A 15281-nucleotide genomic window follows, 5' to 3' on the forward strand; every position below is an offset into this window, starting at 1 on the left:
GAGGGGGAGGGACGGTTCCTACACTCGGAGCTCTGGTCCGTGAGCAGGACAGACGTTTACATAACCAATCACCCTCTCATGGCAAGAACAACTGTTTAAAAACTCCACGGAGGGGCTGGGGCTTGGTGGGGGTTTGTAAGGCTGAGGAGTTCATCTGGTGAGTCAGTGGGGCACCGCAGCCAGTGGGGTAGCACGTACGGATGGTGAGAGTAGTCTAGTGTGGCCAGAGGACCAGGTTCAAGGGAGCTGGCAGGGAAAGTGGGGATGTGGCTGGGCGAGGTCAGGCATCCATCACTAATGCTTTCTGTGCCACTAAAGGTTTTGGATTTTACCTTGTGGGTGATGGGCAGCTGTTGCAGGGTTTTCTGCAGGGGATGACATGATGACATGATAAGAGTCATCCTTTCAACCAGAAATGAGTCTGTGGTGCATCGGAGATGAAGCAGTGAACAAGATAGCCAAGGACTTACGTTCCTGAGGGTTGAGAGATACTATAAACAAGTCAGTGAATACACAGAAAAACAGGGTTACACAAGTCTGTTTGTGCTTGAAAAGGGAAAAAGGAGTTCCTGAGAGGTGGGCGCGTGAATCGCCGGCTGCGATCTCTGCGGCCACACCCACTCTTTCACCTTCAAGGTAGAGGAAGAGGGTAATGCGGCCACGTGCTGGCTTTGACCATGCTCTGCCTCACCGAGGGGGCCAAACATGAGTGTAAGGTGGTAGAAGTCGTGGCCTGGAACCACGGCCACCAGGAGATCCCAGTCGCTGTGGCCAACCTCAAGTTGTCCTGCCAACCCATGCTCAGTTTGGATGACTTCCAGTTCCAGCCACCTGTAACCTTCCGCCTGAAGTCAGGCTCTGGCCCTGTGCGGACCACTGGGCGGCACCAGATTGTTACCATAAGCAATGACCTTTCTGAGGAAGAGAGTGAAGAAGAGGTGAAGAGGAAGAAGCTGAGTAGCGCCCCGTCCTGCCTGCCAGGAAGCAGGGGGGAAGCACTGACCCTCCCGGGTTAGCTAGCTGCCTGCCACGTGCACCATGCACCAGGTTCCTGTACAAGTTTCAAGAATTTTGTGTCTTCTCCATTGAAGAGGAAGGGTAGCGGTGGGGTGGGTGGGGTCTTGGTTTGGTGCTAGGAGAGAGGGGGTCCCGTTCTCCATAGGGCCCTGGTGTTCTAATCCTGTACCACACCGGGAGTGTGGTATAGGAGTGGGAGGAACTCTGAACTTCTATCCTGACCCTCTCTCCCCACTTGCCTATGAGGTTGTAGTTCAGCATCTGAAGCTCAGGACTACACATTTTAAACATTTTTTACATTTTTGGATAAAGGTTGAAAAAAGGGAAAAAGGAACCAAAATTAATTACAATGGTTACCTAAGCAGGGGGTTGGTGGGCACGGGAAAGGGTGTAGGATGGGCTGGAAAATGGACTTTTCTGGATGCACCCTGTTTGGTAGTTTTAACTTTGGAATCTTGGGTTTTACATAGTTATAAAATTAAATTAAATTTAAATGATTTTTAAAATCCCTAAAACTTCAGTTAACTTAAAATGTAAAAACACAGTAAAATGACTGAACAATCATACGTTGAGTTGGTAGCATAAACACAGAGAGAAGAGTTTTTCCTTAAACACACTATTTTTACTATCATACCTAGCGGGGTTTAATCCTAGGGACAAGAAGAACGGATGTGTGTGAGTGTAATTACTATAATATGTTACTATATATACATAAATAATTATGTTTATGTCTTTAGTAGCATGATTTTCAGCATAGGAACATAGAGATCCAAATATAAAATTTAAAAAGCTAAGTAAAAATAAGAACCTGCTGTATAAAAAAATAAATAAAATAAAATTCAAAAATTAAAAAAAAAAAGCTAAGTAAAACCCCTGTATTTGTAGATTTGAGTTGGAAATATCAGTATAATTTATAAAATATTTTTCTCTTTCTAAAAGCACATATTGGGACTTCCCTGGTGGTCCAGTGGTTGAGACTTCATGCTTCCATTGCAGGGGGTGCGGGTTCCATCCTTGGTCAGGGAACTAGGATCCCACACACTGTGCCATGTGGCCAAAAAAAAAAAAAAAAAAGCAGGTATTTCCTAGCTTTGTGCACTCAGGTGTAGAAACAACAGTAGCCCCATAGCAATGAACACCCTTATATCCAGACAGTGGTCTCTCAATGTTATTTCCCACTATCAGGAACCAGGGCTCCTTGGAGAAATGGCTGATTCTAGATCTGGGGCAAGGATATACAAGATGAACCTGGGATATCTTTTTAGGCCAGAAAACAGGAAATCTACCTAAGTCTACTGGGGTCATGCCCAGAAGACACAGGGCCCATCTTTTTTTTTTTTTTTTTAGTTTTTGAATTTTATTTCATTTATTTTTTTATACAGCAGGTTCTTATTAGTCATCAATTTTATACACATCAGTGTATACCTGTCAATCCCAATCGCCCAATTCAGCACACCACCATCCCCACCCCACCGTGGCTTTCCCCCCTTGGTGTCCATACATTTGTTCTCTACATCTGTGTCTCAACTTCTGCCCTGCAAACTGGTTCATCTGTACCATTTTTCTAGGTTCCACATACATGAGTTAATACACGATATTTGTTTTTCTCTTTCTGACTTACTTCACTCTGTATGACAGTCTCTAGATCCATCCACGTCTCAACAAATGACTCAATTTCGTTCCTTTTTATGGCTGAGTAATATTCCATTGTATATATGTACCACAACTTCTTTATCCATTCGTCTGTTGATGGGCACTTAGGTTGCTTCCATGACCTGGCTATTGTAAATCATGCTGCAAGGAACATTGGGGTGCATGTGTCTTTTTGAATTATGGTTTTCTCTGGGTATATGCCCAGTAGTGGGATTGCTGGATCATCTGGTAATTCTATTTTTAGTTTTTTAAGGAACCTTCATACTGTTCTCCAGAGTGGCTGTATCAATTTACATTCCCACCAACAGTGGGAAGCAAGAGGGTTCCCTTTTCTCCACACCCTCTCCAGCATTTGTTGTTTGTAGATTTTCTGATGATGACCATTCTAACTGGTGTGAGGGGATACCTCATTGTAGTTTTGATTTGCATTTCTCTAATAATTAGTGATGTTGAGCAGCTTTTCATGTGCTTCGTGGCCGTCTGTATGTCTTCTTTGGAGAAATGCCTATTTAGGTCTTCTGCCCATTTTTGGATTGGGTTGTTTGTTTCTTTAATATTGAGCTGCATGAGCTGTTTATATATTTTGGAGATTAATCCTTTGTCCGTTGATTCATTTGCAAATATTTTCTCCCATTCTGAGGGTTGTCTTTTTGTCTTGTTTATGGTTTCCTATACTGTGCAAAAGCTTTTAAGTTTCATTAGGTCCCATTTGTTTATTTTTGTTTTCATTTCCATCACTCTAGGAGGTGGATCAAAAAAGATGTGATTTATGTCAAAGAGTGTTCTTCCTATGTTCTTCCTATGTTTTCCTCTAAGAGTTTTATAGTGTCTGGTGTTACATTTAGGTCTCGAATCCATTTTGAGTTTATTTTTGTGTATGGTGTTAGGGAGTGTTCTAATTTCATTCTTTTATATGTAGCTGTCCAGTTTTCCCACCACCACTTATTGAAGAGACTGTCTTTTCTCCATTGTATATCCTTGCCTCCTTTGTCATAGATTAGTTGACCATAGGTGCGTGGGTTTATCTCTGGGCTTTCTATCTTGTTCCATTGATCTATGTTTCTGTTTTTGTGCCAGTACCATATTGTCTTGATTACTGTAGCTTTGTAGTATAGTCTGAAGTCAGGGAGTCTGATTCCTCCAGCTCTGTTTTTTTCCCTCAAGACTGCTTTGGCTATTTGGGGTCTTTTGTGTTTCCATACAAATTTTAAGGTTTTTTGTTCTAGTTCCATAAAAAATGCCATTGGTAATTTGATAGGGATTGCATTGAATCTATAGATTGCTTTGGGTAGTATAGTCATTTTCACCATATTGATTCTTCCAATCCAAGAACATGGTATATCTCTCCATCTGTTGGTATCATCTTTAATTTCTTTCATCAGTGTCTTATAGTTTTCTGCATACAGGTCTTTTGTCTCCCTAGGTAGGTTTATTCCTAGGTATTTTATTCTTTTTGTTGCAATGGTAAATGGGAGTGTTTCCTTAATTTCTCTTTCAGATTTTTCATCATTAGTGTATAGGAATGCAAGAGGTTTCTGTGCATTAATTTTGTATCCCGCAACTTTATCAAATTCATTGATTAGCTCGAGTAGTTTTCTGGTGGCATTTTTAGGATTCTCTATGTATGGTATCATGTCATCTGCAAACAGTGACAGTTTTCCTTCTTCTTTTCCAATTTGTATTCCTTTTATTTCTTTTTCTTCTTCGATCGCCTTGGCTAGGACTTCCAGAACTATGTTGAATAATATTGGTGAGAGTGGACATCCTTGTCTTGTTCCTGATCTTAGAGGAAATGCTTTCAGTTTTTCACCATTGAGAATGATGTTTGCTGTGGGTTTGTCATATATGGCCTTTATTATGTTGAGGTATGTTCCCTCTTTGCCCACTTTCTGGAAAGTTTTTATCATAAATGAGTGTTGAATTTTGTCAAAAGCTTTTTCCGCATCTACTGAGATGATCATATGGTTTTTATTCTTCAATTTGTTAATATGGTGTATCACATTGATTGATTTGGGTATATTGAACAGGGACCATCTTGAAGCGGCTCCTGGGACAACTTAAGCATCAAAAAGAATAATATCAGAAAAAGAAGAATAAGTGCAATGGATTGAAACAGAGCAAATATATAGAAAGACACGAACTCATAATGGTGCTAAAAAAAAATGAAAGAAAACTCATTGGCCGGGACTTCCCTGGTGGCACAGTGGTTAAGAGTGGTTAAGAATCTGCCTCTCAATGCAGGGGACACGGGTTCGATCTCTGGTCTGGGAAGATCCCACATGCCGCGGAGCAACTAAGCCCATGCACCACAACTACTGAGCCCACGTGCTGCAATTACTGAAGCCCACGTGCTTAGAGCCTGTGCTCTGCAACAAGAGAAGCCACCGCAATGAGAAGCCTGTGCACTGCAACAAAGAGTAGCCCCTGCTCGCCACAACTAGAGAAAGCCTGCGCACAGCAACGAAGACCCAACACAGCCAAAAATAAATTCAAAAAAATTATAACAATAATAAAAAAATAAAACTCATTGGCCAACTTTGGAGGTTGCCAGGGAAACCACTTATTATTCTGTAAATCGGCAAATAGAGGGGGAGACTAAAGTATTTGTCCTGTCTTTCCTGTCCAAATTGTATTTCAGAGTACAGTAGTCTCATAGTTGGTTGTTTTTGTTTCCTGTGGCTGCTATAGCAAATGACCACAAACTGCATGGCTTAAAAGGGCAGAAATGTATTTTTTCATAGTTCTGGAAGCTATAAATCTGAAATCAAGGTGTGGACGGGGCCACGCTCCCCCCAAAGCCTCCAGGGGAGAATCCTTCCTGCCTCTTCTAGCTCCTGGTGGCTTCAGGGGTTCCTTGGCTTGTGACTTCATCCCTCCAGTCTCTGCCTCCATCTTCACCTCACCTCCTCCTCGTCTCTGTGTCTGTGTCCCTCTGTCTTTCTCTTATTACACTTGTCATTGGATTTAGGGCCCACCTCAATAATCCAGGACAATCCCATCTCAAAACCCTTCACTTAATTACATCCGTGAAGATCCTTTTTTCCAATAAGTTCACGTCTACAGTTTCTAGATGGACATATCTTTTTTGGGGGCTGCCATCCAACCCACTGCACGCGGTGAAAGGAAACTCTTCCTGGAGCAGTTCCAGCTATTAAGTTCAGAAGGAATCATCTTGCAACTGAATGAACAAATGGGCCCAAGAGCTGATCATCACTGGTCCCTAACGCCAGCAGATGGAAGGTTGATGGGGTCTTCATACCATGGATTTAAGGACACTGAGCAAGGTTAACGCCACTTGACGTGGAACAGGCTGGCATTCTGGGCTTCTTGGAGTCCCCAGCACTGCCCATAAGGACCAGTGGCAAAGGGAATTTTTTTTTGAACCTGGATGTAATTAAGGCTTTAACTATAACAAGCAGCTTTCAGGAAATTCAGAGGATAGAAGAACGTGTATTCACCAAGAAGATATAAGCTCCGTGACAATGAACTCCAAGGACTTCGGAGGAGTATCTGGTGCATAAAGGTGCTCAATGAAAATGTGCTGAATGAATGAATCCAGACTGTATAAAGAAATCCTAAAAATCAATAAGAAAAGGACCAGCAACCCCAGAGCAAATCAGAAAAGGGGATGAACTGACAATTTACAGAGAAAGAAAATGGGAAGGATCCATAAATACATGAAGAGACTCAATCTCACTAGTAATTAAGGTAATAAAAATGAAAACCTTAATGAGATGCCATTTCACACCCCCAGATTGGGATCTGACAATACCACATGCTTCTGAGGATGTGGAGCAAACTTCCTCCTTCTGGTGGGTGTGTGAAATGGTCCAACAGCTCTGAAAGCACTTTGATGATACCTTGCAAAATGTGCATATCCTATGACCCAGAAATCCCACTCCTAGGGATTTACCTTAGAGAAACCTGCGTATATGCATGAGAAACAAAAGTGTTCCCAGCAGCATTACTTGTAATTGAAAAATAGGGGAAATATTTGTTAACAGGATCACATAAAATAATCATACTGGGCAGCAGTAAAGAATGAATGGATCAGAACTACACCTACCAACATGGTAGAAAGTCACAAGCAACAAAACAAGTAGCAGGAAAAATATAGTATTATATTATTTATAAAAGCTGAACAATAACAAGAGAATTATATACCTACATAATTTTAAGGTGTATTTAATAATACATAGTTAAGGTGATTTATAAGAAAAACTCCAAATTCAGAACGTTACTGAATGCACAGTGAGGTCAAACAAACCGAAATGTCAGAGTTTGGAGCAGAGAAAGGTTTGTTGCAGGGCCATGCAAGGAGAATGGGGGGCTCGTGCCCCCAAGACCCTGAACTCCCCAAAGGGTTTTAGCAAAGCATTTTAAAAGGCAAGGTGAGGGAGGGGCATTGTTGGTCGTTGCAGACTTCTTGGTGTTGGAATCCTTTGTTCTTGCAGCTGTCCACGTAGGTCAGGTCATGATGTTCCTGTAAACCTCCAACAAGAATAATGTTATTCTCTGTTTTGCAACTTTTTATCTGTGTATGAATGGAAAAGTGTTATGCCCTTAAAGGTCAGAGCCTTGAGAATAGGCTATCCTATATACTTCAGGCTATAGGCAACATTCTTAAATGGAAGCAAAAGTACTAGAATACAAAGGTTAAAGTAAAAGAAACAAATCTAAGATGGAGTCAGATTTGTTCTTCCCTATTACAAGAGTAGTGGTGGCATCCAGCATGGGGAGGGAGGGGTGGGAAGAAAGAGCCCTCAATTGTGTCTGTAAAGACATTGCTTAAAGTGGGTGGTGGATACATGGCTGGTCATTACTCTTTGTTAATTACTATTTATTCCTTTTAAAATATGGAATCACTTTCCTACTCAAAACCCTCTAATGGTTTCCCATTACACTTTGAATCATTTCCAAAGCCCTAATTGTGGTCTACATCATTTGGCCCCTGGCTACTTCCTGGACATCTTCTGTTACCACTTTCCCTTTTGCTCACTGAGCTCTGGCCATACCAGACATACCAAATATGCTCCAGCCTCAGGGCCTTTGCATATGCTATTCTCCCTGCATTGAATGTAGGGCATAGGCTCCTACTCTTTCTTGCTATGCTTCTCTACTCACATCTCCACAAAAGCCACCAGACCACCTTCTGTTTTACCCTAGAGATTGACAATGAGCTTGAGATGACCCTGGTTCTCTTATGAAGCACTGCAGTGGGCTGCTTCTTCACCCTCCTGCCCTGAACTGTGATCCCAGGGTTGGGCCCATGGCTGTGTGGTCATTTAGGGCAGGCGCATCTGTGGATGGGGGAAGAGGTTGTAAAATGGCTCTGGAAAGGATGCGTCGTGTAGAAGGGGGGGTACTGTCATTGCGGGTAGAATCGTGGTGGTCTCCAGGGTCCTCTCCAGTGAATTCCTGGGCTGGATGAGCCACGTGCTCTCTGCAGCCTCCCTGGTCCACCAGCAGATTCAGACATTGCTCTGGGGAGACACACCACTCCAAGTACAAGGTGTGAGGCTGGTGGAGGCTTTGGGATGAGCTAGGCAGGAATCGGACTCAGCACTGACCCAGCTTCCAGGGACATTTTAATTACATAAAATTAAAACTCACTCACATTTATGTTGTGCTTCAAAAGTTACCAAAAGTTCCCACAGACCTTACTGAAAGGCTGAAAATGAAAGTTTCTAATCATCAATTGATATTTTTATAACTTTTATGGAAACTGTAAATACTACTGTTTAATTGTATTATTACTTACTGTTAATTTATGATGCTAACTTTTCACTATTACAAACGACACAGAGTAGGAATTTGGCTGAATTTAGTTTAAAAACTAAAAAAAAAGCAACTAAAACAACAAAAACAACAACAGAACCCCCCAAAACACCAAACACCCAAGGAAAAAATAAAATGGCTTCAGGTGGTATTAATTTGGGGCTAATGTTATTTCTCTAGATTGTCACTGTGAACAATTTTTAAACGAAACTGCTGTCAACTTTGTTTTCCAAAAGTTTTCTCCCGGGAGCCGCTGAGGATGGAGAGCACATCCTCTCCCAGTGAAAGCAGAAAGAATCTGCTCTTTAAACAGCCTTAAAAACAGCTGCCGGTTGTCAGTGGGAAGAAAGTCACCTGGCCAACTGCCCCCCTCAAGGGCAAGGCTCGGTCCCCCAGGAGCAGAAGCTGGGAAGACCCCCCCCTTAGCAGGCCCTGGGATTTCAGAATTCCAAAACTGGTTTCTGTGAGTTCGTGGTTCTTGAGAAAAGTTTTGAGAAACAAAATATCCCTTAGAAACAGCCCCTTAGCTGTTCCATGGTCCTCTCAGCTGATGTTCCTCTCTCACCAGTGCCAGAAATTTCCCCAAAGGCCTTCTGTGTTGGTGCCATTTTGTGAAAAACTAACTAAAGCAAAGGTGTTTGTGGAGGACGGATTAGAGGGCTGAGTGGATGGGCTGGGTTTGCAGGGAAGCTGCTGCCCTCTAGTGGCCACTCTGAGGATGGCGAGGTCCGTGCCCAGGGGACCTTGGGTATCCCGTCAACCCCTCCCATCTTTCTTATTGGTAAACTGGGATACACAGGACCCCTAAAGGTCTCCTGTAAGTTACAGGCATATCAGGGACAAACAACACAATGCATGTCCCTGGACTGCCATCCTTTCTCACACAATAAGACGTGGGATTGCACTGAGCTATGGTCCCTCTTGCCTCTATGTCCTTTTAGAATTTCAAAGCTCTGTCACCCTGGATGATAGATACCCAACCGTTCCCATCTACCCTCTTGTCACCTGGGGGGCCACCTCCCCTGCCCCCGCTGAACGGAGAGGCGGGCCGCTCAGATGCCCCTTCTCAGGCCTGAGTCAGCGACTTGAGGCCCAGCTGACATGAGGCCGTGCAGAAGGGCCCAGGACTGGCACCCGGTAACCCCACACCTCACATAAGTGGATGTTGGAGGAGCAGACACCCTGCGCTCCCAGGGACAGCTGTGCCCAGAGAGAAGGAGGCAGGTGCTGGAGAGCAGCAGAGAAGGACCTCCAGGCCTCAGAGAGGGGAGTCAGTGTGGTGAGGTGGTGGGTGTTGACCTGCTGGTGACCACTGATATGGGCTGTACTTCCTGCCCTTGGAAATCCCGCCCCCGCCCCCCCCCCAAGCCCGGGTCTTGACTGAGCAGGTATGATTGCATTTTTGCTCTCCACAAACACACAATCCCTAACTAAGACACAACACGTCTTATTTTGTTGGAGCCTCAGAAGCAACCAGGGATGCTGGAGGGCCTGGTTTGATCATCTCCAGTTGAAGAAACTGGGACAAGAGAGTGTGCTCTGACACACAGCATCTTAGTAGGGAAGCGGGAACTCGAAGTCCTGGGCTGCAACCACTTTCTCGTTGACCCGTTGGACTGTTGGAACTGACTTAGGGAACAAGTCAGGAAGAGGCATGGTGTTCATTTTCCGGGGTGCAGCTCAGCAGCCTCAGCTCCACCAAGGAAGACCCCTAGGCTGAGTTTTAGGGTGTCAGGACCCCAGCATCTCCCAGAAGCATGGTAAATGTCCCGTTGACCCCTGCTCCAGAGTTCCCCACCCCACCGCTGATAGCATAACAGGCTCCTGGGGGTGGAAGCTGAGAGAGAGAGAGGCCCCCCCCACTGCTCCAGGGTGGGCTGCTCAATCACTGGCCCCTCTTTCAGGGGGGACGTGGGAAAAACCTGCTGATCACATCTTTCTTAGAGGCAGACACACGTGGGCAAACAGAGCCATCATTAGGCCCTGGATCAAAAATACCAGATGGGACCACTAGCCTTTGTCAAGAATGAAAGGACCCACCATCCATGGAAGGGTCCCTTGAGGCAGTGCCCCCTCCTCATGTACAACAAGTAGGGTGTCATATGTGCTTCTCACTCTGTCACCCCCTCTCCACCTGGTGAGCTCCACTTCACCCTTCAGGATGCAGTATTCTTACCCACGAGATAGGGCACCCATATCATGCACCCATTTAAGAGCAAGGAACAGAGATGAGGAGGTTAAGCAATTTGCTCCAGGTGCCTCGGGTACCAAATGGCAGAACAAGATCTAGAACCAGGTCTCCTGTTTCTTAGGTTAGTTATCTTTCTACTCATTTCCCCTTTGAGGAGAACCACAGGGCTCCTGTCAGAAGTTTATATCACCAGAGATTAAAAATCCTTTATCGTCAACATGCTTCTCTTTGAATCCCAAAATGTGCTACCGAGCACTTGAAATGTGGCTAGTGCAAATTGAGATGTCCTGGGATTTCACTGACTTAGCATAAAAAATGTCAAATATCTCATTAATAATTATTTTTATGTTGGTTGCATGTTGAAATAATGTTTTAGATATGTTGGATTAAACCTAGAATATCATTAAGACTAAAAAAAAACCCCACAAACTTCTCTTTGAAAATGAAAACACTACGGGGAAAGTTCATAGATTAGGCTGTTACCAGTTATTTAAATCTTAGTGTGAATTAAATGGCACAGCTCAAGCCCAGTAAATATTTGCAAGATGAAGGATTGTGATACTTTTCCTTTGGGTTTAGAATGGTGGTTTTGATGAGGAGGAAGAGGTAGGAGTAATTTGGAGTGTCACAGGCTGCTAGAGGGCTAGGATTGATTGCGTGAGGGCCTGAGGTTGTTGCCTTGAGGGTTCATGGATACAGTGATGAAAGAGGGTCTGGAAGGTGAGAAGGCGCTGGAAATTATTTTCTCTGTGGTGACCCATGGTCTATCGGCCAAGCCAAGGGTTTAGAGAGCTTCAGAACTGAGCCAAAGGAACCTCCACTTGAGCCTGGTGGGCCGTGAGGCCACCGTACTGAGCCCCATCTCCTTACTGGGCTCTGGATCTGAATCTAGGAACCTCTGGGGCCACAGAAGAAGGTTTGCTAGGGCATCAGTGGGGCTGTTCCTGGAAGGATGGTGGCGGTAGGGGAGGTACAAAGTGAAATGGATATGAAGACACAGCCAAGGTCAGACAGCTCAGGGGCCAGGCTCTGTGGGCAGAGGCAGGGCTGTCTGTGGCTGAGGGAGCATGGCCTGGGACCCCTGACAGCCCTGAGTACATGGATCAACCTGTGGATCCCACCCTCCATCACAGGAAGAAGGAACCACACCTGGGATTTTGAGCACCTATATGGGCCTCAGGGGCTCTGTGGGCATTGTTAGTAAAATAAAATTAGGATGTAAGTCTTCCAAATGTGTATATAAAAATAAGCAAAGTTAATCAATATAGCAAAAGAATGGAAATTGAAAAAAGAAAATAGCAAGAACATATAAGAAGCAAAACATAAAATAAGATGCCAAAGAGCAAAACGTTGATTATAGCAAATATAAATGGATTAAACTCTGATATTCAAGGGCAAAGACTCTCAGATTAGATCAAAGAACAAAAAAATCTAGAGCATGTCTAAAACATAAGACACAGAGAGGTTAAAAATAAAGGGGTGAGCGCTTACATACCAGGCAAATGCAAACAAAAAGCAAGTCTTGGTTGCTTGAATGTAGAATTCAACACTAAAAAGTATGAAATATAAGTTGAAAGAGTAGCTACAGTGTATATTTGAGATGTTGCGGTGTGATCAAGTTGGTGTTTCAATAGCACTGGCTGAGGGTGCCAGGAATACCCAATCCTGACCCAGAGCCCCCTTCCTTAGAGGTCTCTGTGAGGAGCAGCTAATTCTCTTCTTCCTCCCCAACACTCAGTCCACGTGCTTTGGGTGGGGTGGTCAGTCAGCATGTTCCATCCCGTTGGCCACAAGGATTGTTTTCAGGGATACAGGGCTCCAAGTGGTCCAATCAAAGCCAATCCCAGAATTTGGGGGAACTCAACCACAACATGCACAAAACTAAACTCATGGTTTTCCTCCACAAAACCCAGTATTCTTCTTGTGACCCCAAACTCTAAATGGTAGCACAGTCCGTCCAATGAACGATGTAAAACCAAACCAAACCAAAACAGCAAACCTTTTAAACATCTCCCTCTTCCTCACCCACCATCCAATCCACTCCTAAGTCCCATTGATCTTATCTCTTAAATATCTCTTAACTCTCTCCGGTTACCTCAATTTTTCATTGACCTCTCTCAAGTCCATCATCCTTTTCCCGGCTACTAAAGTAGCGTCCTCATTAGTCTCCTTATTTCCACACTTGGTTGCTCAATTCCAATCCAGCTGCCGTCAAAGCAACCTTTCTAAAATGGAACTCTGACAGGGTCCCAGGGTGAGATTTGAGTGAGGGCCTTGTGTTAGGTTAGGATCATCGGGAAGGCTTGTTAAAACACAGATTCTGGGCTTCCCTGGTGGCGCAGTGGTTAAGAATCTGCCTGCCAATGCAGAGGACACGGGTTCAAGCCCTGGTCTGGGAAGAGCCCACATGCCGCGGAGCAACTAAGCCCGTGAGCCACAACTACTGAGCTTGCGCGTCTGGAGCTCGTGCTCCGCAACGGGAGAGGCCACGACAGTGAGAGGCCCGCGCACCGCGATGAAGAGAGGCCCCCGCTCGCCGCAACTGGAGGAAGCCCTCGCACAGAAACGAAGACCCAACACAGCCAAAAATAAATAAATAAATTAATTAATTAAAAAAAAAACACACAGATTCCTGGGCTCCACTCCAGAGTTTCTGATTCAGGGGGTCTGGGGGTGGGGGGTAGAATCTGTATTTGTAACAGTCTCCCAGGTCATGCTGACGTAGCACTTGAGAATTGCTAGTGTCGCTTACCTAGTTTACAAGAAGTCTTCATTGGGGTGTGGGTCTAAATCTCCAGTGACCCGTGAAGAATTTCTCTGACTTGCTTTGTTCCTTAAGAAACTATTTCATTCAGGACTTTTGTTTTCAGAGACAGAAAACCCAAATCAAGCAGGTTTCAGCAACAAAGGAAATCTATTGGTTCACTGAACTGAAAAATTCAGGTGAAGCACAAAAAAATTCAAGCTCAGTGGGATCCCAGCTCACACCATGTCATCAGAACTGAGTTCATCCTCCGTCAGCCCTGCCCTCCTCCCTCTGGCCTTGCTCTCACGTAAGTGGTTCCTCACAGTGGGCGCCAGAAGCTCCAGGATTCTGTCCTCTGGGCACAGCAACCAAGACGGAGAAGTTCCCAAGATGGAGAACTGGAATAGGGACCCCTATCTAAAGTGGGACCCTGGGGAGAATACCTTCAGCAAAAGGGAGAGAGGGACAGAAGTCCACCCAATAAAGGGAGACAGCGTCCAGGTCTCAGATCTAGGCGGAGGGTGAGAAGTTCGGCCTTGAGCAAATATTCATAAGCACCAGCTGGCCCTTCCCTGGCTTTAGGGTTCAAATTCATATTATCTGTTTGTTAAAAGAACTCAAAAATAAAAACAATAGAAAAACACATACACCCAGCTAAACCAAAAAAAACAAAACTAGAAACATCAATGGCCCCTCCTGGTGCCTGACAGGAGCACACACAGAAATGTTTTGGGGACAATTGCAGATATTTGAACATGGCAGAAATATTAAATGATATGAAGGGCTTACTGATATTTAACATTTTTTTATGTGAAATAAAAGTATTTAATAAAAATATGACTTTATTTTTAAAAGATCCATAATGAGGTATTTAGGGATGAAATTCATGATGTCTGTAATTTACTTTAAAATATATCCACAGGGGCTTCCCTGGTGGCGCAGTGGTTGAGAATCTGCCTGCCAATGCAGGGGACGCGGGTTTGGGCCCTGGTCTGGGAGGATCCCACATGCCGCGGAGCGACTAGGCCCGTGGGCCACAACTACCGAGCCTGCGCGTCTGGAGCCTGTGCTCTGCAACGGGAGAGGCCGTGGCGGTGATATGCCCGCGCACCACGATGAAGAGTGGCCTCCGCGCGCCGCAACTGGAGAAAGCCCTTGCACAGAAACGGAGACCCAACACAGCCAAAAAAATAAATAAATAAATTTATTAAAAAAAATATATATATATATCCACAGAGAAGGAGGAGAGGAAATATGGCAAATTTATAAGTGTTTTTTTTAAAAAAATCATTACTGGGACGTATCTAGGAGTTTGAGGAGGCTGGAGCCTTTCAAGACCTGAGAATGAGGAGTAGGGGATTGTGGCAGGCAGAGTGGAGAATAAGGACTGGAGTCTGGGACCCTCTTAGCTGGTCACATTCTGTGCCCTCACAGGGAAGCAAAGACTCTAATTGCCAAGTCAGGAAAATCAACAGGAGCCCTGACCCCTGTCCACTCCTGTTTCCAACCTTGGCCAATGGTGTTGACCCGTCCTTCTCAGAAACCAAAGCACACAGATCCTCCCCCAGCTGGTGACCTAAGCACAGGGCCAGGGCACCAGCACCCACCAGTCTGTGCACGTAACAGAATGCCAGCAAGAAAAGTCTTTCAGCTCAAAGGCCTGGACCACTCTGAAGCTCCCATCAGGATGACAGGAATGATGGTGAAAATGTTCTTGATCAAGGGCATGACCTAGGGTCAGACTCTGGGGACAGAAGGTGGTTGAGACAATGGTATTTCTCTTTTTTTTAAATTAATTAATTAATTAATTAATTAATTAATTTTATGGCTGTGCAGGGTCTTGGTTGCGGCATGCATGCGGGATCTAGCTCCCTGACCAGGGATCAAACCTGGGCC

Source organism: Eschrichtius robustus, chromosome 3 (assembly GCF_028021215.1).
Source record: "Eschrichtius robustus isolate mEscRob2 chromosome 3, mEscRob2.pri, whole genome shotgun sequence".
Lineage (NCBI taxonomy): Eukaryota > Metazoa > Chordata > Mammalia > Artiodactyla > Eschrichtiidae > Eschrichtius > Eschrichtius robustus.